The sequence below is a fragment of the Carassius carassius genome, chromosome 37, assembly GCF_963082965.1.
Source record: "Carassius carassius chromosome 37, fCarCar2.1, whole genome shotgun sequence".
Taxonomy (NCBI): domain Eukaryota; kingdom Metazoa; phylum Chordata; class Actinopteri; order Cypriniformes; family Cyprinidae; genus Carassius; species Carassius carassius.
In genome coordinates, this window is record NC_081791.1 from 25,272,729 (window position 1) to 25,300,265 (window position 27,537).

The following is a 27,537-nucleotide window of genomic DNA, read 5'->3' on the forward strand; positions in this document are numbered from 1 at the left end:
GACAATAAAGAGATTAACTGGCTTCAATTTTGAAATGATTCTCCTGTCCTCCGAATATTTGTAGAGACACTTTTAACCAAATGATTTCTGATAGATAAAATCAAGTTTAATTAGGAAATACTTTCTAAATAAAAAGGGTTGCATTATTCCATGCTGCCAACATCGCTTCGAAAAGAAAACAAAAAGAAACGACAAACAAAACAATTATGATTTACACCCCACAGCTTTCGGAGCATTAATATGTACAAGCAGCCTTAATGGTTCCTCCAGAAGCCGTTTCTGTTACGAAGAGTCACAAACCAGCTGTGAGCAGATGATAAATGTTATTAAGCGCTTGTCATCTGCAAACAGAACGTCTGACAAATCCAGTAAGAAGACCAAGAGGGAAAGAGTTTTGAACAAATATTTGAGACGAACAATCTTGGCTATGCTCGGCACGTACAGCGATTGGCCGCAGGGCATTATCTGCAAAGCACTGCTTGCGTTCGCGGCCCTCGTTTGCTATTGATCCACCTGCGCTGAACAGTATCTGTGTGGCAGCCAACAGCGGACTTTGAAAATCAGCAGCTACCAATTACTCTCAGATCATGTGTAATGAGGCTTTTGGTGACAGTTCAAACAGCGTAAGTGGAGCTTGCTTTTCCAGCACATTTTTAATGTTTTCTTTGATTTTTCTTCAGTTGTTTTTATGGCTGGTTGCTCTAAGTTTGATCACACAGAAAATGTTCATTATACGTGGTGCATGACAAGTTACACACCAACGTTTTGCAAAAAAAAACAAAACAAAAAAACTATTCACTACTCATAAATAATAATATTTCTATAAGAGGGAAGAGACAATAAGAGGGAAAAAGAGAAAACAATGCTTTCTTTTCGCCGCGCCAAAGAGAATTGAATCAATACCATAAGATGAATTATCCATGTTGTAAATAATCAGAGACTTGTTCAGCTGCCTCGAGCCCCCGGTGAGTGAAGGAACAGAAAATTGCTGAGACAGAGGCAATAAAAGAGGTGACAGGTCAAGTCATTGTAAGCCATCATTGAGATGAACGCCTCTGGGCTACTAATGCGTCACATGAGCTTTACTGTAATGATATCATACTTTATCAAAGAGATCGAATTAAAGTTTACGGCAACTTCTGCAACTCTGACAAAAATGAAATCGAGTCACTTACTCTGTTTCAGTGTTTAAAACCCGTTTTATAAAGCATGGCTTAACCCCAACATTTTGAATGTGAAAATATATTTAATTTAAACGCTAATATATATATATTTCTAGGGTTTACAAAGAATGGTCCAGTATGCGGCAGTCCTGTGGGCGAAAATGCCTTGTTGATGCTAGAGGTCAGAGGAGAATGGGCCGACTGATTCAAGCTGATAGAAGAGCAACTTTGACTGAAATAACCACTCGTTATAACCGAGGTATGCAGCAAAGCATTTGTGAAGCCACAACACGCATAACCTTGAGGCAGATGGGCTACAACAGACCCCACCGGGTACGACTCATCTCCACTACAAATAGGAAAAAGAGGCTACAATTTCCACAAGCTCACCAAAATTGGACAGTTGAAGACTGGAAAAATGTTGCCTGGTCTGATGAGTCTTGATTTCTGTTGAGACATTCAGAGGGTAGAGTCAGAATTTGGCGTAAACAGAATGAGAACATGGATCCATCATGCCTTGTTACCACTGTGCAGGCTGGTGGTGGTGTAATGGTGTGGGGGATGTTTTCTTGGCACACTTTAGGCCCCTTAGTGCCAATTGGGCATCGTTTAAATGCCACGGCCTACCTGAACATTGTTTCTGACCATGTCCATCCCTTTATGACCACCATGTACCCATCCTCTGATGGCTACTTCAGCAGGATAATGCACCATGTCACAAAGCTTGAATCATTTCAAATTGGTTTCTTGAACATGACAATTAGTTCACTGTACTAAAATGGCCCCTATCCTATCAATATGGGCCAACATTTCTAAAGAATGCTTTCAGCACCTTCTTGAATCAATGCCACGTAGAATTAAGGCAGTTCTGAAGGATGAAAGGGGGTCAAACACAGTATTAGTATGGTGTTCCTAATAATCCTTTAGGTGAGTGTATATATATATATATATATATATATATATATATATATATATATATATATATATGGACAATATAAATATATTTACATTGAAAATATATTTACAAAATGGCAAAAAAAGAATAAATATAATTAAAAGTCATCCAAATATATTTATGTAAATATTTTTTTTTGTCAAAATACATGTCAAAATGTCAAAATACATTACAAAATATACTGTATAACTTCTCATGTAATCATCTAAAACACATTTTAGGTAAATACAAAACTATTCTGTATTAAACATATGAATATATTTATAAAATACACTCTTTAAAAAATGTTGCCATATGAGAGGGATCACAAAATAAAACAGGCCTATGGTATTTTGGACCAAACAACTTCTAAAGTTGTACAATAAGTATGTCAGGAACAGACTTAAATTTAAGATGGTATCCTTGATAATCTGTCCTCCCGCTGCTCATTTGAGCAAATGCCTATTCAATCTTCATTACAACACACCTTATTTATCAGGATACTCAGCCACAAATGAGACCTACAGTGCAGTAGATTCAAGATTCAAAGTGAATGACCTGTTTTTTGAAGTTTGGAGTGAACTATTACTTTAAGGGATATGAAAGGCTATTTAAATGTGTAAAAGACTTTGTGAGTGCTTTGGCTGGGAACAGACCTCTACTTCTGCTTGAACTCAGCAGTCAGTCAGTCAATGCCCACCATGTGAAAGTCATCGCTTGACAGTGACATGAATCAGGATATCAAGATCGATTGCACTTTTGAACTACAGTGATTCTTTAAAAGAAACCGATTCAATAGCTAAATAACTGAAACTGCATTAGAGACAAAGCAAGCATCCCAATCAGATAAATAACAGACACTCTGAGCCCAGATAATGAGTGCAGTGATGGATAACAGCACATATATGTTTTAATCGATCCCACTGTTTGATATTCTGTGCGGCGTGAGGGTTTGTTCAACAGGAGGAGAATCTCTAGTCTGAAGGTAATCCGAAGTAGTTGATATGCAGAGCTGATGTTGCCTTTGCTTTTTATCTGCGGTACTCGGGGAAAAATCAAGACTGAACGCTCTCTTAGGGCTGATTTGGGCTGAACTCTATTTGGCAGCATTGCTTTCAGTCTTCTGAAAGAATTTCTATTTCATTTTGGGTCAGTTTCTTGGGCATCCTCATAATTCTGACTGTCCAATTTTTCAGCAACTTCTGGAAATGTATTTCCCAGTAAGGATGGGTATCAATATACTGATTTGATTCTGATTCACAAGCTCTCGACTCATTTGAGTTTTGCACATTTTGTTTATGTGCAAGTTAAATTTCCCTTTCAGTTATTGCTATTATATAGGAAACTCTAATTTTGTGTATTTCTTGCATAAAATTAATATTAAAGCAAATGGTTATTCAATTATAAAGACAGCCTATCTGGTAAAATATTAAAATATTCTATCGCAGAGATTAATCGGTGAATAGATTTGACTAATTATAAAGCTGTGCATCTTTTTTTATTTTTTTTATTGTCATCTCAGAAGTGTCAGGTGTTCATTAATCAAATTACATTGGAAAGTTAAATTTTTTTGACTCACAGAAAATGAATAAGATATAGTGAATATATATTTGTACCCAACCTTACTTCCATAAATCTCAAAAATAAGCATTTCAGAAAATAGAATGGTGCTAAAATCACAAATCAATAATGACATTAAAATCAGTCAAATGAATTAAGAAAGACTGTCTGCAATTCCCCAACAAGGTCAACATGGCTGGCCTCATCAGCCAGCCAGTGCACATCTCAGCTGAAGTCAACACTAGATCGCATCGAAATAATCATATCTAACCAGAAAAAACAACATTTATCCATGGTGATTTGCTACGAGAAGGAGATAAATACATTTTGAAGTAGAATGCCTGAAACAGTATTTTCTTGTAAAACATTCCAATTATTGTTTTATTTACGCTAAAACTTAAAAAAAAAAAAAGTCATTTTGTAGGCAGCAGATGCTATATTGTATAATGGCAATAGCCAAAAAGCAACTTGTTATAGGTTTGGCCCCTAGGGGTGGATCTGGAAAATAATAATAATAATAATTATATAATTATATATATACATATTTATATATATATATATATAATGTATAAAACTGCTGTAGATGATTGACTCAGCTGTCTCCTCTCTCCGTTGTTAGGATGCGTTGATTCAGATTGGTGTGTCATCAGTTTTGCTACCTAATGTTTAGCTTTTACCCCAATGTTTCTTTGTTTTGAAAACTGAATTAATGGTTTGGGGGAAAAAATGGCAACTACTGTAAAATCAGTTATATTAACATTCGAAAAAACTGCAACATGACTAGACTTCCGTGATCGACATCATCTTGTAAATGTTAAGGCTTATATCCAGGAAGAAAGTGGTGTGGAGAATCGGGTCACCAAACAATTACGCGATGAATCTCAGACATATCCGGACGGGATTAGATTTCTCAGAGGACTCAGAGGAGCAGTAATTATCTGATTCACGAACAAATGTAAAAACAATTCGTTAGTGAACTGGGCCACGCTTTGTGGTTTTGACTCAAAAAGATCCGGTTCATAAGAGTCATTTGCTAATGAAGCCAACTACACTGGCACACTGCATGCGTTTGCAACCATCGTACACAGTTTATTAAAAGACGTGTTTTTGCCATTATTTTGCATTACCCTGTCATCACCACGGCTGAAAAGTAGCACATGAAACACTGCTTACATTTATATTTTATTCCGTGGCTCAGCTTTTTCTTGGGGTGGCAGTTGGCACCCCGGTACATCTTCCCTTGCTGGCTCCATTTTGGTACAATCCTTCTAATCAATTTCAGATAGAAAAAAAAATCTAGTTTTTCTCTATTTTTCTTGTAAAATATGCCTTTTCCCTCATAAATACATCATATTACAGACATAAAAGGATTTGTGAATTGCAATTCCCATTCACTTGAACACAGTTCCTGCAGTTAAGATGACTGCGGCATATATAAGAGCACTATTGGATTTTTCTGTCCTGTCTTCTTGTCCTGAACTAAACCACATAAGCTAATTAACTGTTTGGAAACCAACCCGCAAAAATACACTTTGCCATTACTGTGGCATTTATGAGAGCTTGTATAACATTAAGTGTGATGTTAATGCTAATGAGGGACTGTAGGATCTCTCTGACAACACTGAAGGCTGTAGTTTAGTATCATTATAGTGACATTTTGATCAATTTACATGCAGACAACATGTCTGGGAATGCAGGAAACAATAATACATTCCACAGCAAAGCTGTACTGGCAGTAAATAGAAACTCATTCACAGAGTACCTTCAGGAATAACGTTTATTTTGTCAGCTTTCAGGAATAGCATATAGAACAGATATTTTTAATTCATAGCGATGCTTTAAAATATAAATAAAAATGATTATTTCTACTACTATTATTACAAGCAAGCAACACTAACAACATCAAAACCAATACTAATTATATTATATTGTTCTGTTAATTTATAGTCATGCTTGCTAGTAATAATAATAAGTAGTAGTAGTATAGTAGTAGTAGTTGTAAGACACTATAAAATAACATTATTACTATTATTATTAGCAGGAACCAGTATAAATTATTATAATTATTATTGTCGTTGTTGTAAACAGAACTGTTGTCCTAAGAACAAAGAGGATGTTAATCCAGTGAGCTATAAAATAAAACTGACTAATGTTCTGTATTGTTTAACAGCACATAAGATCTTGTAGAGTATTTGACTGAACAGCTGATGATGCATGCTAATTGTAAAAGTCAAGAGATTTTTAAATCTGAAAAAGGTTAACTAATGACGAAGCACTGGCACATCACAAGCACTTTGTATCGCACAGACTTGGCAAACCCGTGTGTTGCCTTGAACCGTACTTTCCAATCATAAAATGAGATGGAAGATGCTAAACTCATTATAAGCACGTTTGAATGGAGTGCATGATTTATCTGTTCACCGGTCTTGCCATGTCCTCGCTTAAATACTGTCTTAATGACACGATTAGCAGGCGATATGGAGGCTCGTGGCGGTTCCACATAAACAACAGTGACTCCATCAGTGGAGACACATGTTTGGCATATCGGAGTGGAATTTAACTGCTAGTTCCAAGAGGAATGGTATCTTTCCACACCTTCTGTTGTAGATCAGGGGAAAATCCTGAGATTTAAAGGTATAGGTCACTATAAAATTAACATTCTGTCATTATTTACTCATTTCCATGTTGTTTCAAACCTGTATTGCTTTCTTTCTTCTGTGGAACACACAAGGAGATGTTTTAGAGATTGTTTTTGGTCACTCTTTGCATGCAACAAGACATGGAGCCTATTAAGCATCATAATCATATTCATTCTCCTCTTCTGACGCCATATGATAATGTTTCAGTAAATTACTATTTAATTTTGTTTCTGTTTCTCACAAAGATGTACAGTATCATTTGGCTTCAGAAGAATGTAGCATAATCCATATGCACTGGTCATATGGATTACTTATATGGTGTTTTTGCTTTTTAAACTTAAATGCACCAAAGAATTAAAAGGGTCATATGACACGATTTCAAGTTTTCCTTTCTCTTTGGAGTGTTACAAGCTGTTCCTGCAAAGATAAGATCCCTAAAGTTGCAAAGACTAAAGTCTCAAGCCTAAAGAGATATTCGTTATAAAATGTAAGACTCGTCCAAAGTTAAAAAAATAATAGCAATTATAATAATAATCATCATCATTAATATTGCTATGATTTAAGCTGAAGATGTTTTATTGAAGGTCCCAGCTCTGATCTGGGAGATGCCCAATCATAGTTAAGAAAAAATTCTTTGATGATTCTCTTTTTGAGGATCCATAATGAATTGAAGTGCTGAACTGACATGAGCACTAATCTAGTCACTGACTGTGCTAATACACAAACACTTTCATCGTTTAAGGCCTCATCTGCATATGAAGTGAGTCCTGCGTTTGCTTATCACATTGAATTTACAATCCCAGAAGGTGTATGAATGCCATATGAATAAGTGTTAGTGGTGTTCGGGATCTCAAACAGACCTTGTGCACCTTAATTCCCTCTGAATCAAACATACTTCAGCTCTATAGAGTGGAGCGGTCTGTCTGCCAGCATGTACAGCCATTGTAATTGTTAATAAGCATTAAGCATGGCAGAATGAATCTCACGTCTAGGCACTTGTTCAAGCAGAACTGATTGGTGATGAGAAGCCAAACACCAAAACTCAGCAAAATTAAATTTTCCAGTTCAGACAAACTGGCATCGCAAATTTATTCTAACATAATTCCTGAGGAAATCTGTTCAGTTGAGAGAACCACCTGCCAAACAGCATGTGACCATAATTTGCACAGCATAAAGGTTAGTTTAAAGCATTCTGAAATACTGTAGTCTAATTTGCAAGTAAAATTTATGTATGATTGTATTTGCATGTTTAGAATATGAGGATGAAAGCACAAATGAGATGAAAAAGCAAGAAATAAAAAGAACCCCCCGCTCCACAAAAAAGTAGTGCAAAAAGAACCTTAAAATAATAGTTTACCAAAAAAAAAAGAAGATTTTCTCAAATTTTAATCCCTTATTTTCCAAGAGGTAGATGTGTTTGTATCTTCATGGTAACAAATTTGGAGAAATGTAGCTCTACATCACTTGCTCACCATTGGATCCTCTGGAGTGAATGGCATGCCGTCAGAATCCAAACAGTCCAAACAGCTGATAAAAACATCACAATGATTGACAACACAATCAATTAACATCTTGTCAAGCAAAAAGCTGCATGTTAGAAAGAAAAGTCTAAGGTTACGTATGTAACCCTGGTTCCCTTTCAGTCGGTCACTCTCGACGCCACGTCGGTGCTCAACTGTGTCTGCTGTGAACTACGAGTTCAGCACGCTCTCGGAAGCTTCATGTGTTGGCGAGACGGCGCTTCAGCGGCGGTCGTTCCTGTGTCGAGTGGATTGCACACTTCAGGCTGCATTACCCCTGTCGTGTTGCAAACGGCCAATTCCCCTGTGCGCCTCAGCACTAAAAGAGCATTTCCCAAAGAGCAAATTTCTCTAAAAGAGCTTCACGGGTGCGTCTTTGTAAAGACGACGGATCGTCCTTGTAAGGATGCCGTTTCACCCGTGCGTTTCTGGGTGCGGTCGTTACCTGGCAACGGGTGATGGTCACGATCGCTGCCTCACGTGCCTGGGCGTCGAGCACGCTGAGGTGGCTTTCGTGGATGAGTCATGTTCTCACTGCGGGAATATGACCATCTCGGAGCTGCGAACCAGGCTCCGCTACCTTCAGGGGGGCGGAGTCCCGATGCCGCGGCCGCGATCTGGGGCTCGGGATTCAGATCGCCCGGCTCCCCCCCAAGCTCTGCGGTGTCCGCTCCACTACAGTGAAAGTGTCCAATGCCCCTGTCCTGCAGGAAGGGATCGCAGTCCTACTGGCGAAGGACGCGATAGAGCCGGTCCCTCCAGCCGATATGAGGATGGGGTTTTACAGCCCGTTCTTCATTGTACCCAAGAAAGGCGGTGGGTTACGACCGATCTTGGATCTGTGAGTTTTGAATCGGGCCCTCGATCGGCTAACATTCAAAATGTTGACACAGAAACGCATTTTCGGGTGCGTCCGTCCCCAAGATTGGTTTGCAGCGATCGACCTGAAGGACGTGTACTTTCATTTGTCCGTCCTTCCGCGCCACAGACCTTTTCTGCGGTTTGCGTTCGAAGGACTGGCATATCAGTACAAGGTCCTGCCCTGCAGGCTGTCCCGGTCTCCCCGTGTCTTTACGAAAGTCACGGAGGCAGCTCTCGTTCCTCTCAGAGAGCAGGGTGTTCGCATTCTCGACTACTTAAACGATTGGCTGATACTAGCAGAGATGGGGCACCATTTGGCATCCGCGTCCAGACCTTTGGAATCTCCATGTCTGGTCCCTGGACGGGACGCGGAGGTTCTAGGTGACCTACCCCAAGAGGTAGTGAACACCATCACTTCGGCGAGAGCACCGTCTACGAGACACGCTTACACCTTGAAGTGGAACCTGTTCGTTGAGTGGTGTTCTTCTCGCCGAGAAGACCCCCGAAGATGCCCGATTGCGGTTGTGCTATCCTTTCTGCAGCAAGGGTTGGAGCGAAGGCTGTCTCCCTCCACCCTCAAAGTCCAGGTTGCCGCTATTGCTGCGTACCATGACCCCGTGAATGGGAAGTCTCTGGGTAAGCATGACCTCATCGTCAGGTTCCTTAGAGGGGCCAGGAGGTTAAATCCTTCCCGCCCCCCCCCTGTATACCCTCTTGGGACCTGTCTCTAGTGCTTAAATCACTACAGCAGGGCCCATTCGAGCCTTTGCATTCAGTTGAGCTAAAGTTTCTTTCATTGAAATCTCTGCTCCTGCTTGCACTGGCCTCCATCAAGAGGGTAGGGGACCTGCATGCATTTTCGGTCGACGATTCGTGCCTACAGTTTGGGCCGGCTGACTCCCAGGTAATCCTGAGGCCCCGGCCTGGCTACGTGCCCAATGTTCCCACTACACCCTTCAAAGACCAAGTGGTGAACCTGCAAGCGCTGCCCCTGGAGGAGGCAGACCCAGCCCTGGCTTTGCTTTGTCCCGTCCGAGCATTAAGGTGCTACGTAGACCGGACACAAAGCTTCAGGACCTCAGACCAGCTCTTTGTCTGTTACGGAGGCCGGCAGAAAGGGAGTGCCGGTTCTCTAAGCAGAGGATGGCCCACTGGATTGTGGATGCCATAACCCTGGCTTATCAGGCTCAGGGTGTGCCCTGCCCGTTCAGGTTGCGAGCTCACTCAACTAGAAGTGTTGCATCCTCCTGGGCGCTGGCTCGTGGCGCCTCGCTGACAGATATTTGTAGAGCTGCGGGCTGGGCGACCCCTAACACGTTCGCTAGGTTCTATAGCCTTCGTGTAGAGCCGGTATCCTCCTGTGTTCTCACCTCAAACGGGTAGTGGCACTGAGAGGCCCCGGTTAGTGTCGGCTTGCTTAAACCGCTCCAGAGTGTCCGTATTGTAGACCCTGTTGAGATCCTCCATCACCCTAAGCAGCTGGACGCAGCGGAACGTCCGGCGCCAGACCTTCATGATGAATCTGTGAGAACCATGGAAGGGTGGGTTCCATATTGAGACCTAAGCGGCACTCATATGTGTATAGTCCACGGTATAGCCTTAGAGCCTGTGTTTCCCCGGCAGACTTCTGCCTTCCCAAGAGGGTTTTAATCACCTCAAATTTCTCCTTATACTCCTAAACGGATGCTATATGTGTATCTGCCTCCGAGACCTCCTTGGGGAAGGATGGGGCTTCCGCAGCGTCCCGGCTCCAAGCGGACCGGGTACGTTTTCCCAGTGTTATCCAATCTCACCCAGTGAGGTAGTGCTTTGACAACGGTGAGTGGAGCTACTTGTTCAGAGCCCCGGCCTACACCTAATAGGGGCGCAGGCGGCTCTCACAGGGCACTGGAAGGGGCAGCACGCATGGCGCTTTGATAGGGATCCCATATTCGTCGGTCACCGACGTGGCGTCGAGAGTGACCGACTGAAAGGGAACGTCTCGGTTACGTATGGTAACCCTCGTTCCCTGAAGGAGGGAACGGAGACGCCACGTCCCGTCGCCATGGTTGCTGTACCGCCGCTGAGCTGCCGGGTCCCCGGCTCGGCTCCTCAGCGAAAAACTGGTATGCATTGCACCTGCTGCCCTCTTATACTCACGCAGTGATCAGCGGCAGCTGGATGCAATAATTGCATGCCAATGTGCATTGGCTCGTTTAGTTTACACTCGAAGTAGATTGGTCTATCGAAGCGATATCCCATATTCGTCGGTCACCGACGTGGCGTCTCCGTTCCCTCCTTCAGGGAATGAGGGTTACCATACGTAACCGAGACGTTCCTCGAAGGAATGAGACGCTGCGTCGAGAACGTTGTGGGAACACGTCCAGCATGACGTCTCTGAATAATGTGTATAATCAGTCCAAAGGAAGGGCGAGACGTCATAGGCGGGTGATGTCAGAGACCAGGAAGCATAAAAGCATGAGCGGCGAAGCCGGTAATCAGCCTCAAAGGATGAAGCAAGCGCCAGCCAGAGATGCCGGAAGTGTGGCACTGTGATGCAGCGTCTCATTCCTTCGAGGAACCAGGGTTACATACGTAACCTTATTAAGATTCCCAGAAACTCGAGCTGCATCGAGAACGTTTGGGGAACGTGAATGCCCACGCCGCCAGACTTTCAAATCTCTGCCTAGTGTGGAAGAGCACAGCTAAAGCAAGAGAAGGAGAAGGAGCCTGACAGAAATCGGGGACAACCCGTCCAATGGCCAAACTTCAGAAGGAGTGAGTCTTGACCCCCAGGAGAGGGGAGATCAGAGGACTCGAGGCTTAGGATAGCATCCTGATCACCGCTTAGCATAAGCTTCTTCTGGCCAGAGGCCTCAGCCTCAGCGCACCATGGAGGAAACATGTAACCAGAGGGTTTCTGCTCACTGACTGGCCACTGAGAGGGGCGCGGTAGGCCACCATGGCCGCCACGTAGACCTTCAGGATGGAGTGGGTCAACCCTGTGGAGAGCCTGTAGGAACTCCAGCACTGTACCATCTGGGCAGTTCACTGGGTCGAGCTGGCAGTCTCCGCACCAAGAAGTGAAAAGCTTCCACTTCAAGGCATAAAGTTTCCTCATTTAGGGAGCTCTTGATTGGAGAACGGTCTTACAACATTGGTTGAGAGACCGGAAGCTAAGAGTTGTGCCTCCTCAGAGACCACACCTACAGCCTCTAAGCTCCATGCAGGGGCGCACCCTCTGCCTGCGAGAGGAGAGAACCTCCCATGGAGTGCCGTCAAAAAGAGAAATCAGGCCCAGGAACCATTCCCGGCCCGGCCAGAACGGGGCTACTAACTTACCGTCCCGGCGCACTCTCTCCAGAATTCCAGAGAGCAGAGCAATCAGGGGAAAAATTTACAGATGAAGCCTCGGCCACGTCTGTACCATGGCGTCCAGCGCCAGTGGAGCTGGATGAGTCAGAGGAAGCCAGATGGGACAGTGCGATGTCTCTCAAGTCGCAAACAGATCCACCCGAGTCTGGCCAAACTCTCCAACTCTGCTTCATCACTTCAGTGTGAAGCCGCCATTCCCCGGGCCTCTGCCCCTGCCTCAACAGGATGTCTGCTCCCATATTAAGATTCCCAGGAATGTGAACTGCTCTGAGCGAGAGGAATTCGTCCTGGGCCCACACAAGGATCTGGTACGCTAGTTGTATAACACTCTAGATACAAGTAAACACTCTAGATCTCTAGATCTAGTAAACACGGGTGGTGATAGGACAAGAGGTCTCTAACCCGTTCGCCAGATCATGTGCGATTCCCGTTATCGCGGTAGCCGCCGTGCTTCAGCCCCAGCGCGACCGCAAGATCGCATGCACGGACACACTCCTCGGAGCGTGCCCGGCGAGAGCGGAGCGCTTAACAGGGAGAAAAGCACATTCAGCCCCCCGAGAGCCGACTGCGCGAGCTCCACTCTTCATTAATGCTGCTTATTATAATATTAGGCATAATATGCTAGTGTAACTGGTGCTTGTGTGACTGGTGCTTGAACAACTGGCGAGCTCATCGACGCCTTTCCATATCAATCTCCTCTGAGAAAGACAGGCAGCGCGTCATGCCCTCTCATCGGGGAGAAGGTACCGCAAACGCGGGCTTCCGAACCCCCGAGAGCGGGCGCCGGATCTGGTGGTTAAGAAAGAAGATAGGGACACGCTGCCCGTCTTACATTCCTTCCAGCAGATACGAAAGCGAATCCCGCGAGCACAACCACCACTCCGCCTCGGCAAAAGCGGGGCTGGCACTGCGAGAAATGCCAGTGAAAGCTCTCTCCTCAAAGAGAGCCTTCTGAGAGTGAAGCAAAAGCTCGCATCGCAGCCGTCAACTCCCTCGAGAGCTGACACTGCGCGCTTCCCTCTCAAGCAGAGAGTGGCTGCACACAAGGCTGATTACCGGCTTCGCCGCTCATGCTTTTATGCAGAGATGTATAGTAACGAAGTAGAACTACTTCACTACTGTACTTAAGTACTAAAAGGCGGTATCTGTACTTTATTAGAGTATAATTTATTTCTCCTACTTCCACTTTTACTTCAGTACATATTTTCGATGAGTTTAATACTTTTACTCCGATATTTTTTTTATGTGCTGCATCGTTACTCGTTACAATTATAAAAATGTTATGAATCATTCCATTACAAACCCACATTACCACTGCCAGAACTGTAGATGGCAGGTTTGTTGGCACATCACTGAGCGAATCAAGCGATTGAGAAGACTGCGCGTGCTGACTGAACTGCCGTGGAGAGAGAGATGAACTCAGCCGAGCCAGATAATGACTCGTTCACGAGTCAAGAACCGGTTGCATCGGTTTTCGAATCACCAGTAGTTCTTTCTGACAGTTCGATTCAATAAACCAGTTGAAGAAAACAGTTCACCGGTTCTTTTGCGCTCGACGTAATGGCGTCATTGGCGTTGACTGCAAGCCTTCGGTTTACCTGGGCTCATAACATTAGCACAGAATCAGTTCAGAATCAATCACCAAAAGAATCAGTTCGGTTCATGCGCTCTGTGTGTCAGTCTGCTTCACGCTGAATCACACATGCGCAGTATCATCAGCTCCTCGGTTCTCGAATCGGACACGTCTGACAGAAACGGTTCTTGACCACTGATCTATAATATAAGTTATATATATAGATCAGTGTTCTTGACTCGTGAACGAGTCAGTCTGTTGTTCGTTATCTGGCTCGGTGTTCATCTTCAGTTTTAAGTTTTATATATCATATATATATATATATATATATATATCATATATTTTTAGTGACAAGTACACATTTCCATTGCCAACACTTAGTGTCAGATACCTTAAAGGGATAGTTCACCCAAAAATGAAAATTCTATCATCGTTCACTCACCCTCAAGTTGTTCCAAAGTTGTTCCAGAGTTTCTTTGTTCTGTTGAACACAAAGGAAGATATTTGGAAGAATGAAAGAATCAAACAGATCTCGGACCCCATTGACTTCCATAGTAGGAAAAAATATATACTATGGTAGTCAATAGGGACCGACATCTGTTTGGTTACAAACATTCTTCCAAATATCTTCCTTTGTGTTCAGCAGAACAAAGAAACTCATACAGGTTTGTAACAACTTTAGGGTGAATAAACGATGATAGAATTTTTGGGTGAACTATCCCTTTTAAGACATTGCTATTGCTACATTGCTATGCCATTGCTACACTGTCTATGCTATGACTGCTCCACAGACTTCTTGTTGCAAATTTTGCTCACACACACACACACACACAAACCTGGACCTGGAGATGCACACACACACACACTCACACACACTCAAACTCACAAACTTACTGACACACTCAAACACAGGCTCACACACTCAAACATTCAATAAGACTCACACACACACTCAGACACACACAGGCTCACACACACACCAAACTGGACCTGGAGGTGGACACACACAGACTCTGACACACACACACACACACACACACACACACACACACACACACACACACACAAACCTGGAGATTGAGGTGGACAAAAACCAACACACACCCACCTGAACCTGGAGATAATAACAATATATTGTCTAGTCTGGTGGCTGTGATATATATAAATCTACCTACCAACGTCCGTTGCCATGATTTTTGGAATGACTGATCGCGAGAGGAAAAAAATGACGTTTTAGTCGCATAACATCAGTTAATGGAAACGCCGTCATTTCGCAATAGTTGTTTATCGATATTTAGAAAAAAAAAACACAAAAGTTTTGCGCGAATCTGTAATGGAAACGCGACAGAGTTATGTTGAGCAACAGTGTTCATTACTAACCATTCAACTCCGGATTGATTCTGGAATCTTCGCTGGGGGAATAAGCATTAAGCACCGGCAACAATCCGTCCTCTAACTAACACATGCTTATGTTTTGATTCAGATCGTGTTTGAAGAGGAGGGGCTAGTCGTGTGTGCCTCCGTTGTCAGTTTTTGAGAGGGAGGGAGCAAGCAGGGTGCAGCTCTACAATAAAATACAATTGTACCCATATTAAATAGTTTCAAAATCTGAATCAATCCGTGGCGGTCAGCGTTGATATTGTGGCGGGCCGCCACAAATTAATGAATGTATGGGAAACCCTGTAATACTTGTACTTTTACTTTCAGTACTTGAGTAGTAAATTTTCAAATAGACTACTTGCAATACTTAAGTACAAAAAATGTTGAATACTTTAGTACTTCTACTTAAGTGTGGTGCTTAAAGAGCACTTCAACTTCTACTCAAGTCATTTTTTTGATAGAGCACTTGTACTTTTACTCAAGTCTGGATCTCTAGTACTTTATACATCTCTGCTTTTATGCTTCCTGGTCTCTGACGTCACCCGCCTATGACGTCTCGCCCTTCCTTTGGACTGATTATACACATCATTCAGAGACGGCACGCTGGACGCGTTCCCCAAACGTTCTCGATGCAGCTTGAGTTCCTGAAGAGGAACTAATCCATTATTAATGGATTAATCCAAAATGAGTCCATAATCCATAACAACACTTCATCCAGTGGAAAAGTCCATCTCCTGTTGTCCTCTCACATCAAAATCTGCAGATATATTTGTTCAGATATTTTGACTGTTTTCACTTTTAAACGGTGACTGATCTGTGCATATTTCTCTCCCGATTCAGATGAGATTACTTTTTTCACTGGAGAAATCAATAGTATGGATGGAAGATTCATATTAGCCAGAAGCAACAATTTAAAGTTAAAAACTGATTGATTTGTTTCTTACAAACATGTAGCTTTTGGCTCCACATGATTGTAATTGAAAGACTGGAGTGGTGTGTATTACTTTGTGTGGATTATTGTAATGTTTTAATCAGTTTTTTGGACTCTCATTCTGACGGCACCCATTCACTGCAGAGGATCTGTTGGTGATATAATGTTACACTTCTCCAAATTCAAAATAACAAAATAATCTTTTGTTGTTCTGCAGATGAGTAAATTTAAGTTAATTTTCTATTTTCCCCAGACTATTAACCCAACTTTCTCTTGGTGTCAAAGTGTTAATAGTTTATCTTATAAACGCTCAAATCTTTTGTTTGCATTTGATGTCGATCTAGACTGTTTCATTAGCAAGCACACATTGCTCAGTATCAATTTCCAGGGCCTGACTTTTGATTCGTCACATACCAGCCTTTTATACTCGCGTTCGTATTACAATCATCATGAAATACTTCTGTGGCACTTCAGTACAGCGAGCCGCATTAGTTGGGTCATTTCCTAGCAGCACTAATGGATGTGGTTGCAAAAAGCCATTGTGTAGAGTTACTTTAAGGTGATTCAGCACGTTATCCATTCAGATACTCAGCTTGTTTCAGAGGCCATAATATTCCCATAATATTCAGGCCATATTGTGTAATTCAGCTAAAGGGTTCCCTTGTGGTGGCACATTAACCCCAGAGAGACCCGAGATGCTAAAAGCTTTAAGTAACAGCCTGGCAGAAAAACTCACAGTGTGTTAGTCAACAGTGTTTTTTTTTTGGTTCATCATTATAAACTCAAAATAATGGGGGTACAGCTTCAGCATGTCACAAACTCTTATTCAGTCTAATAATTCAGAACAGTATGCATACAAAAAAAATATGGAAAGAAATGAACAAAATAATCATGTTCATTTTTACTATTTACATACTATATTTTATTACTTTATTTGAATATTTATTAATATTTTTATATTAATATTTTTTTACACACACACACAAACACACACACACACACACACACACACACACACACACACACACACACACACACACACATATATATATATATATATATATATATATATATATATATATATATATATATGTATGTATATATATATACAGTACAGACCAAAAGTTTGGAAACATTACTATTTTTAATGTTTTTGAAAGAAGTTTCTTCTGCTCATCAAGCCTGCATTTATTTGATCAAAAATACAAAAAAACTGTAATATTGTGAAATATTACAACTTAAAATAATAGTTTTCTATTTGAATATACTTTAAAAAAATCATTTATTCCTGTGATGCAAAGCTGAATTTTCAGCATCATTCCTCCAGCCTTCAGTGTCACATGTAACATCCGGTCTATCACATGATCATTTAGAAATCATTCTAATATTCTGATTTATCATGAGTGTTGAAAACAGTTCTGCTGTCTAATATATTTGATGAATAAAAGGTAAAAAAGAACTGCATTTATTCAACAAAAAAAAATAATTCTAATAATATATATTCTAATAATTTATTTTCTTTATTATTTTTACTATTTTATCAATTTAACACATCCTTGCTGAATAAAAGTATTGATTTTATTTAAAAAAAAAAAGAAAAAAAATCACTGACCCCAAATTACAGACCAGTAGTGTATATTGTAATTACAAAATATTTATATTTTAAAAACATAGCTTCTTTTTTTTTTTTTTTTTTTTACTTTTTATTCATCAAAGTATCCTAAAAAAGTATCACATGTTCTGAAAAAATATTAAGCAGCAGAACTGTTTCCAACTTTGATAATGAATCATCATATTAGAATGGTTTCTAAAGGATCATGTGATAATGATCCTAAAAATTCAGCTTTGCATCACAGAAATAAATGATAATTTAAAGTATAATAAATGTAAAAACAATTATTTTAAATTGTAATAATATATCACAATATTACTGTTTTTTCTGTATTTTTGATCAAATAAATGCAGGCTTGATGAGCAGAAGAAACTTCTTTCAAAAATATTTAAAATAGTAATGTTTCCAAACTTTTGGTCTGTACTGTATATATATATATATTATGAATTCTAGCTTTTATAAATTTTTCTTCTGTTTTAATTTTACTTAGTCATATTTTCCATTTCCAGAAAATGTGGACTAAACTCAAGGTCACAACTCTCTTCAAAAGAATGCATTAATTTCAATATTTACTTTGGAGATGGCTGGAAGCAAAAGCCGTGTTTAAATGTGTCCTCTTGATGCACTCAAGGGAGAGGTGACTTGGGGTAAATATTAATGTTAGCAGTAGTTTCTAGCATTGCTGTGTTAAGGTGGAGATTAGCATTCTCAATTTTTAGAAGTACAGCGGTTGGAGATACAAGCATTCTTTCTGGTTACATATTAGTTCACACACTTCACCTAAGTACTGTATGTACTTCAGTAAGAAGGCCGTACATGGGCAGTTTTTTGACTTCATATGCTACACTGCAGGAGCATTTAAAGGAAAAGTTCACCCCAAATGAAAATATGCTAAAAAATTTCTCACCCTCAGGCCATTCATGATGTAGATGAGTTTGTTTCTTCAAGTGAACATATTTGGAGAAATTTTGCAGTACATCACTTGCTTTCTAAGAAAGACAGACCAAACACCAATTAAAAAATTACAATAATCTACAAGTAAACTACACAACTCAAGTCCAATTAACATCTCGCGAGGCAAAAAGTTGCATGTTTCTATCAAGACATTTTTAAATTCAAACTGTTACTTCTGTCATCAATCCATAATATTGTTTTCTTGCTTTCTCCACTAAAAAAAGCCTGAATCAGCAAAAAAAATATGCACAGATCAAGCACCATGTACAAGCGAAAATAGTCCAGAACAGCTCTAAACAAAATATGTGGGTGGATTTTTGATGTGAGAGGAAAACAGAAGATGGACCTTTTCACTGAAAGAAGCATCATAATGGACTTTGGACAGTTTTATGGACTGTCAGAAGCTCATGTTTTAAAGTTAAAAACATCTTAATGATGTACTTGTTTCTTACAAAGACATTTTTTTTCTCTTCGCAAGGTATGAACTGAAGGATTGGAGTGGTGTGGATAACTTGTGGATTGTGTAATGTTTTTATCAGCTTTTTGGACACTCATTCAGATGGCACCCATTCACTGCAGAGGATGGCCAATTCCACTGGTGAGCAAGTGATTTAATGCTACATTTTTCTAAATCTGTTTTAACAAAGAAACCCATGTTCATCATGGATTGCCTGAGGGTGAGTACATTTTCAGCAAATGTTCATTTTTGGCTGAATATCCCTTTAACATGGCTAACTTGTAAAAGCAAAAAATTTATTCAAATGGTGGAAACCTAGAAATGGGAACTAAGACCAAAACAATACACTTTCTCTTGTTCATTAATATACATTTTACATTAAAATGTTGCTAAAAGTACTGGCATGCATTGCATGAATCGGAATCTAGCTAAATTAAATATAAGAGTATCGCTATAAGAGTAGACTAAAAAACTCCAAGCAAAAAATAAAAAATAAAAACACTGCAAAAAGAAACGCGTCGGGCAGGGAAATGTATGCTTTCATTTCATGCTTTTAAGACCCTAAAAACATCTACTGCCATCAGGAATTGACAAGAGCAACCAGAATGACCAGTCAATGACTAATTGTACGAGGCTTATGATCCAGACGTATGCTTGTAGAAGGCAATAGGATGCACATAAAGCTGACCATCTCTGCATGTTTACAGTCATCTGAGCTCCAGCACAGTGAGATGGTAATAATATCTGTCATTGGGGCCTTGTAAATGGCCTTCTTCAGTTCAGAGACTCATGATGATGGACTCAGATCACATCCTGCGAGACTCTAATGAGGGCCAGGCCTGTGAAGGACTAATGGCGTCATTACTAGAGTCAAGTTCCCTCCGCTGCCCTTTATTTCAGCACGCTGGGGAATGTCAGTGCAGATATGAGGACGAGGCCCTTCACTTCCCCGGCATCTGAAGAGCTAATCCATCCCGAGCACTACCCATAAACCCTGTGCCTCACCTCTTATTACAAACACATTGAGAGGGAAGCGTCTTTGCACTTCGACCCCCTTACAAACACACAGAGCTGCATGAAACCGGCCTCGTTGGTATTCCACACCAGGGACATGGAAGCAAACTCAATTTGCACATCAAGCTGATTGTATGCTGTCATTGCATTATCTTGCCGCTTGCTTGTGTACTTGAAATTTAACTATATTGTATGTTTGCTGCAAACCAGCAGTCCAGTCATTTCATAACCTGTAATGAATTTTCAGCCAGTATTTATTGATGGCAGGTAAGACAAGAGTCTATATGAGACAACACGAAAAGGTGAAAAATTTGGACACATTTGACAGCATTTTACATTTTAATAATATTTTTAAATATTATTTAAACACCTTCTAAAAGGCTTGGTCTAAATTGCTACATTTTTATTAATTGGCATATTAAGAATTTGTTAATGTTAAAATGTGTAGAATATTCATAATAATGATTGGTGAGTCCACTAGTATAGGGTATAGTGTTACTATTTTCATTAGTTTATAAAATACATTTAATGGATCTTTGACTTATAAATCAAATCAAATGACAAAGGAAGACAAAAAGCACACTTATATAATCACTTATATAATTCACACCATTACACACAACATATCAAAATGGGTGACAGAAAGATTCTAGATACATTTTATAGAGACTGTGTACAAGTGTAAGTAGAATCACAGAAGTTGATCCAGAATTTCTGTAGCTGCCATTAAAATATGTGGCAAACATTATAATAATTTCTTGTTTTAATTGTTTATAATAATTTCTTGTTTTAATCGTTTACTTACATTTTAATTCTATTTTTTATTAAATATTTATTTATTTGTGAAAAATACTTTGTCATCTAAAGTATAAGTATTTTTATTTTACACATTTATTTTTTAATCCACTGTCAAATTATTTACAATTTCTTAAATATTAATCATTTTTATTATTATTATTATTATATCGGCTTTATATCGGCTATCAGCCCCCTTGCTTTCTAAGATATCGGCATCGGCTGTCAAAATAAATAACTAAATTTAGATTTTATCGGTTCATGCATTGTCCACCTATGGCCTCCAAAAAGTTCTACCATTTGCTCGACTGCAGGAACGTTTGACTATTATTCTTCCATTGCTGCAGAGTGAAGATGAAAGCTTGTCTCCTGTGTGTTTGGAAAGGTCATGATTTTGTTTGAAATGTAATTTTGCCATATATTACTAATGGGAACACTAAATGCATTACATTTCCTAAGAACCTCATAATTCATGCGGCTCCTCCAGAAGAACGACCAACGACCTTCTCTTATATGTTTCACTATTTCTGTCTTGGTGTCAGAAGCACAGAATCCCCAAGCACTTCCAGCAAAAAGTCTCAGCGACTGCTGTTGCACCCGAAGCCGAGAGCCTGCTACATTCAGAGACGACTTTAACAGAACAAAATGGTGTGTCAAAATCAATTAGTGCTTGGAGGATAGAGAGATCACAGATTGGAGGGTCATAATTATAACCTGTTCTTGGCTGGCAGTTTTTCTTTTTAACAAGATTGATCTGCATAATTGCGGAAAGGAGTCAGGAGGCAGTATGTCTGACAGGATGTTTTTTGGAGGTTCTCAGAAGACAAACAAAAGGCTCCTACAGGATTTCTGGCCTGATGGATCTGGTGACGTGAATGACGGGTTTGATAACCCACCTCACACAGTCATAAAAGACCGCTGGATTTATAGGCGACTTGATGACTCACTAAAACGAAACACAGAATACGAGCCTGACAGCAGTGTATTTGTTTACTGTTACTGAACTGCATTTTAATTAAAATCTCTCATTTCAATTCACTTAAAAGGGCCATGTTTTTGATTTTTCCTCTCTTATAATGTTAATCAAGAGTTCTTGCACCAAAAACTTGTTTTTAATTTAGCTGTACTTCTCTCTTCTCTCTTATGCTGCACTGCAATCAACTTGGAAATGATTGGGTCACTTTGTTTCAAATTAACCATAATTCAGAAACATCCCCAGCTCTAATATTGAATTTTGTTTAATGTTTTCCTGAAGAAAGACAAAGATTAATAGTGATGAAAGCTGACATTTTAAGTGTCCCAGATACTGAGTAATCCACTTTTTTGTATAATGTCGGGGTCACTTTTCAGCAAATAAAATGCATGAGTTAAAGTTACACAGTATAATAAATGAGGCAAACAAACAAAATAGTAAAACTATTTATGTTTTCATTGTACGCTTGCAACATACTAGGATTGCACAGCATCACTTATCATGCTTAAAGGGTTAGTTCACCCAGATAGAAAAATTATGTAATTAATAACTTACCCTCATGTTGTTCCAAACCCATAAGACCTCCGTTTATCTTCAGAACACAGTTTAAGATATTTTAGATTTAGTCCGAGAGCTCTCAGTCCCTCCATTGAAGCTGTGTGTACGGTCTACTGTCCATGTCCAGAAAGGTAAGAAAAACAACATCAAAGGCTACGTTCACACTGCAGGCTGAAACGACCCAATTCCGATTTTTTTGCCCCTATGCGACCTGTATCTGATCTTTTCATGACAGTCTGAATGACACAGATCCGATCTTTTCAAATGTGACCCAGGCCACTTGGGTATGTGGTCCTGAATCCGATACGTATCCGATCTTTTGAAATGCAACCTCCATCTGAACGGTCAGGCCACATGTATCCGACCCGTACGTCATTGATACGCTACAAACGTCATACGTCTGCGTTGAAGTAGGTGGGAAAGAGAAGATAAACTGATGAATTCTGTATTAGTGAAGCCACTCACATCAGTATCCCACCACTCCTGGCTGCGACTCCGCACCCACACGTTTCTCTGTACCGACGTTGCTAACACTGCTCCACAAAACGCCATGGCCAAAAACCTTGCTCTCCTCCTTCTTTTTAATTTTCTTCTTAAAACGAGAAGATTGTAATTGTGTTGGCTCCATTGGGAAAATAACTTTAATATTGCAAGAAGAGCTCCGCTGTTGACTACACTGTTGTTGACATCCATGTTTAACGTTAGCTACTTTCACAAACAACGAGTGACGTCGTTGAGCGTTGAGTACTCTTCTGCGCATGCGGGTCACTTCTGGGTCATTTCACGTTCACACAGGAGATCACAAAAAGTCGCATTTAATTGGAAATGTGAACGGCCTTGCAAAAAAAAATCAAATTTTTTCAAAAAATCGGAATTGAGCATTAAGCCCTGCAGTGTGAACGTAGCCAAAGTAGTCCATGTGACGAACAAAAGACTGACTCCTTCACGAGTCAAGAACCTGTTGCATCGGTTTTCGGATCACCAGTAGTTCTTTCTGACAGTTTGATTCATTAAAAACCGGTTGAAGAAAACGGTTCACCGGTTCTTTTGCGCTCGACGTAATGGCGTCATTTGCGATGATTGCCCTTGATTCAAGCCTTCGGTTTACCCGCGCTCATAACACTAGCACAGAATCAGTTCAGAATCAATCACCAAAAAGATCAGTTCGGTTCATGCGCTCTTTGTGTCAGTCTGCTTCACGCTGAATCACACATGCGCAGTATCATCAGCTCCTCATTTCTTCTTATCTGGCTCGGCTCGGTGTTCATCTTCAGTTCTCTCTTCACAGCAGTTCAGTCAGTGTACTGTTTGAGTGCATGCATTACTCCGGGATATTGGTTTGTTTGAACTCAGAGGGAGTGTCAGCCACATTAAAAAAGTTAACAGCTTAAGTCATTTGTGGATTAATGCATATTAGAGATGCGAACCGTTTAAAACGATTCAGTTCGATTTGGTGAACTGAATGATTCGTTCGCGAACCGGATATCCAGACTGCTTTGTTTTGAACTCTCTCACACAACAGACACGGAAGAGAAGACAATGCTGTATAAAGTCGTTGTTTTTGCTATTTTTGGACCAAAATGTATTTTCGATGCTTCAAAATATTCTAACTGACCCTCTGATGTCACATGGACTACTTTGATAATGTTTTTCTTACCTTTCTGGACATGGACAGTATACCGTACACACAGCTTTAATGGAGGGACTGAGAGCTCTCGGACTAAATTTAAAATATCTTAAATTGTGTTCCAAAGATAAACGGAGGTCTTACGGGTTTGAAACAACATGACGGTAAGTTGTTAATTACATAATTTTGCTATCTGGGTGAACTAACCCTTTAAGTTTTGTTTAAAATTAATCACCTGTGAAGTCCACAAAGGCATTACCATTTTATTTCTTATATATGGCATAATGAGAGTGTGCAAAAATGACCTCGGTTATGACTGGCTGTTTTTGCAGCACTGTGAACATTGATGTATATGTCTATGTACACACAGTACATTAAAATCCATTCTTCAATGCTTTGTTAAACCTTTCTAGCTGGCTTCCAGATGGACAAACTGAAGAGACAGGAAGAGCTAATCTTGTTTTTCACCCTGACTTGTTAATTGTGTTATTACTGTGGACGGGTGGACACTTTCTTCTTCTTCATCTCTGGAGACATAACTGCAGATTGACCCCGCTACTCTGTTCCTCACAGCTAGTATACTAATATTAGCAAACTGTTATGCTGAGAGCACCCTGCCCCCACAAAGCCCAAATACCAGCACTGATGCAGCTTTATCTTGCTGTTTTACAGAGACAAATGTAATTTAACCAATCCATTACTGAAATTCTAACATTAAACTGAAATATAAGTAGATTAAGGAATTTTTTACCATACTGAATTTCATTTCCTCTGATTTAAATACAAAAATCACGATGTCCAGACAGGATGCCTTTCACTGTTGTATTAGTGTTATGAGAACGTCAGGAATCAGGATTAAAAGAGCTTAGATGTCATGAAAATAAAGTGATAAAAAGAACATTAATAAGATAGATAGATTTATAGATAAAACCTGTTTATATAAGTATAATACTAATTATATAGCTAAATACATAGTTTATTTGTTTAATATTATGTTAAATAGATGTATATAGTTTATATACACCAATACCTGTATTACAATACATACAATCATACACACACACACACACACACATATATATATATATATTGGTTACATTATTGGATATAATAAAATTTCTAATACAATTTTAATTTGATATAAAACAAATAATTAAATAAATTAAAATATAGATTAAAATAAAATGTAAATTATAAATTACATTATTAAAATGTAAAATCTAGTATAGTATATATAAATGTAAATATATAAATATATAACTTTTTTCATTTAATTTTGTGGCATCCTGTTTATTTCTTTCACTCATTTTGGTGTCATGCTTTACGTGAGTCCTCAGACTAAATTATACTGAGCAGCAAGTGTGGTGCAGAATTGCATCTGACAAAGAAAATCACATGCATATTCTCCATCAGTCATTTCCCACAAGGCACAATTTATTCAGCTATTAGATATCACATAAAAATCCTCTTGTTTTTTTTGGATCGATAAGAGCAGTTTATTAAAAAAATGTGCTTCAGGACAATAAATCAATTGTGAGGTCTCAGAGTTTAAATAACAACACAAACATTATGTTGTTATGATTTTCATCCAGGGTTGTGACCCTTTCCTTTCACCAGCGGGAAGCATTTCACAGAGGGAATTAAAGACTCTGTTCTCCAGTGAAGCAAGATGATGGGCTCTGACTGACGGGAGCAGCCCGTCGCTGAGGCGAAAGAAAACCCTGAAGAGGCTGCGGTGACGTGGAGCTTTGGGCTTGAAAGGTGAAGGAGACAATGCGAGACAGCGTTTGTGATTCTGTGCTTGTACCTGGTGTGAACATCTCATCAGAGCGGCTGATTGCACTGCAGGGATGTGCTCTGATTGAGAGCATGTCAAGAACTCTGGCAGTGTGAGGACATTTACTGTAAACTATGACAAAATTTGACTTTGTCATTTACAAAAGCATTTTGACATTTTAAAGCAACAGTTCACCCCAAAATTACAATTTGCTGAAAATGTATTCACCCATATAAGCTATTCAAGATGTAGATGAGTTTGCTTCTTTGTAGAAACGGATTGGGAGAAATGTAGCATTGTATCGCTTGCTCGTCAATGGATGCCGTCAGAATGAAAGTCCATGATGGCACCCATTTACTGCAGAGGATCCATTGGTGAGCAAGTGACGTAATGCTACATTTCTCCAAATCTGTTCTGATGAAGAAACAAACTCATCTACATCTTAGATGGCACATTTTAAGATAAGTACATTTTTAGAACATTTTCATTTTGGGTGATCTATTAGTTATTTAGTGAATCATGGGGCGGCATAAATATTTTTATATTTTAATGTGATCTGCACTGAAACTGGTTGTTGTTGTTGCTGTAACCAACATGTGATTGCTTTGTTGCTACAAATTGCTATTATGCTAGTGACAAATTGTGAGAAAGCCAATGACAATGTTCAACAGTTTCAACTAAAATGTCACACCGTGCAAATGTACAATATGCAATACCTTTGCAAAGAGTAAACAAAATGTATTATTGTCATGGACTAATAATCAAGTTTGTGAGCCATATATTATTTTTGTTAAAGTGCAAGCATTCGGGGACAATAATAAATGGATCAAAACAACCATTGCAATTTGTTTAAGACTATAGACTATAATTAACAGCAAGACAATATAATTTTTATAACTGCAATTCCACTGATGCTCTAGTTGTAATGAATAAATGTTGTTGGCTTGTGACTGAGCTTGTATTGATTCCCAAGTAATCCAAGACAAACATAAATCCCCCTCTGAAATGAACAATACAGACACAGGATTTGCAATGCAAATTAAATTTCATCACACAAGTTTTAATTAATGGATTTGAAAAGACAAAGGTTTGTAATTTTAGGAGAGGCACATAATTTGCTGTGCAGCTCTGCAAGTGACTAAAATGAGATAAATAATGATCAAATTAAGGAAGAAAAGTAATGATCATTTTCATAAATCTCCTCCTGTACACTAATTGAAAAATATTTAAAGGTTATTAATAATGTCACTGTGTATTAAGCAATAATATGCAGGAGTGCACATACTGTAAGTGGTCCGTAGGTCCACTTGCGCGACCAAAATAAAAAATGCGCTTTAAAAATAAGTTCTGACATTGCATTCACGTGCCGACATGGTTGACAGCTGTTAATGCACAATTACCATTTTAGATCAACAAACTGTACTATATAAGATTTCTGCAACGCTATCTCATGAACAATTCGTACGTATTTTAAGAGGTGGCTTAATCGTATGAATTTGTATGACATCACTCGTACGATTTTATACGATTTGTCTAAACCCCGGTGACGGTTAAGTTTAGGGGCATGGTTAGGTGTAGGTCATTCGTACAAATTCATACGAATTGTGCAACTCGTAAAATACGGACGATTTGGCAAAAATCGTATGAATTTGTACGAGTGTGGTCGTACGAATTCGTACGAATAAGCCACCTCGTGAAAAATTTACGATTGCCGTGAGATCGGGTTGGATTTCTATTCAATCTGAAAGCATAAATCTTGGCTACCCCTTGCCGTATTCAAAGTACAATGCAAAACTGTGACACTTTCATTCAGTGAAGCTCTAATCGGCAGCAGTGCTAAATCCGGAAGCACATA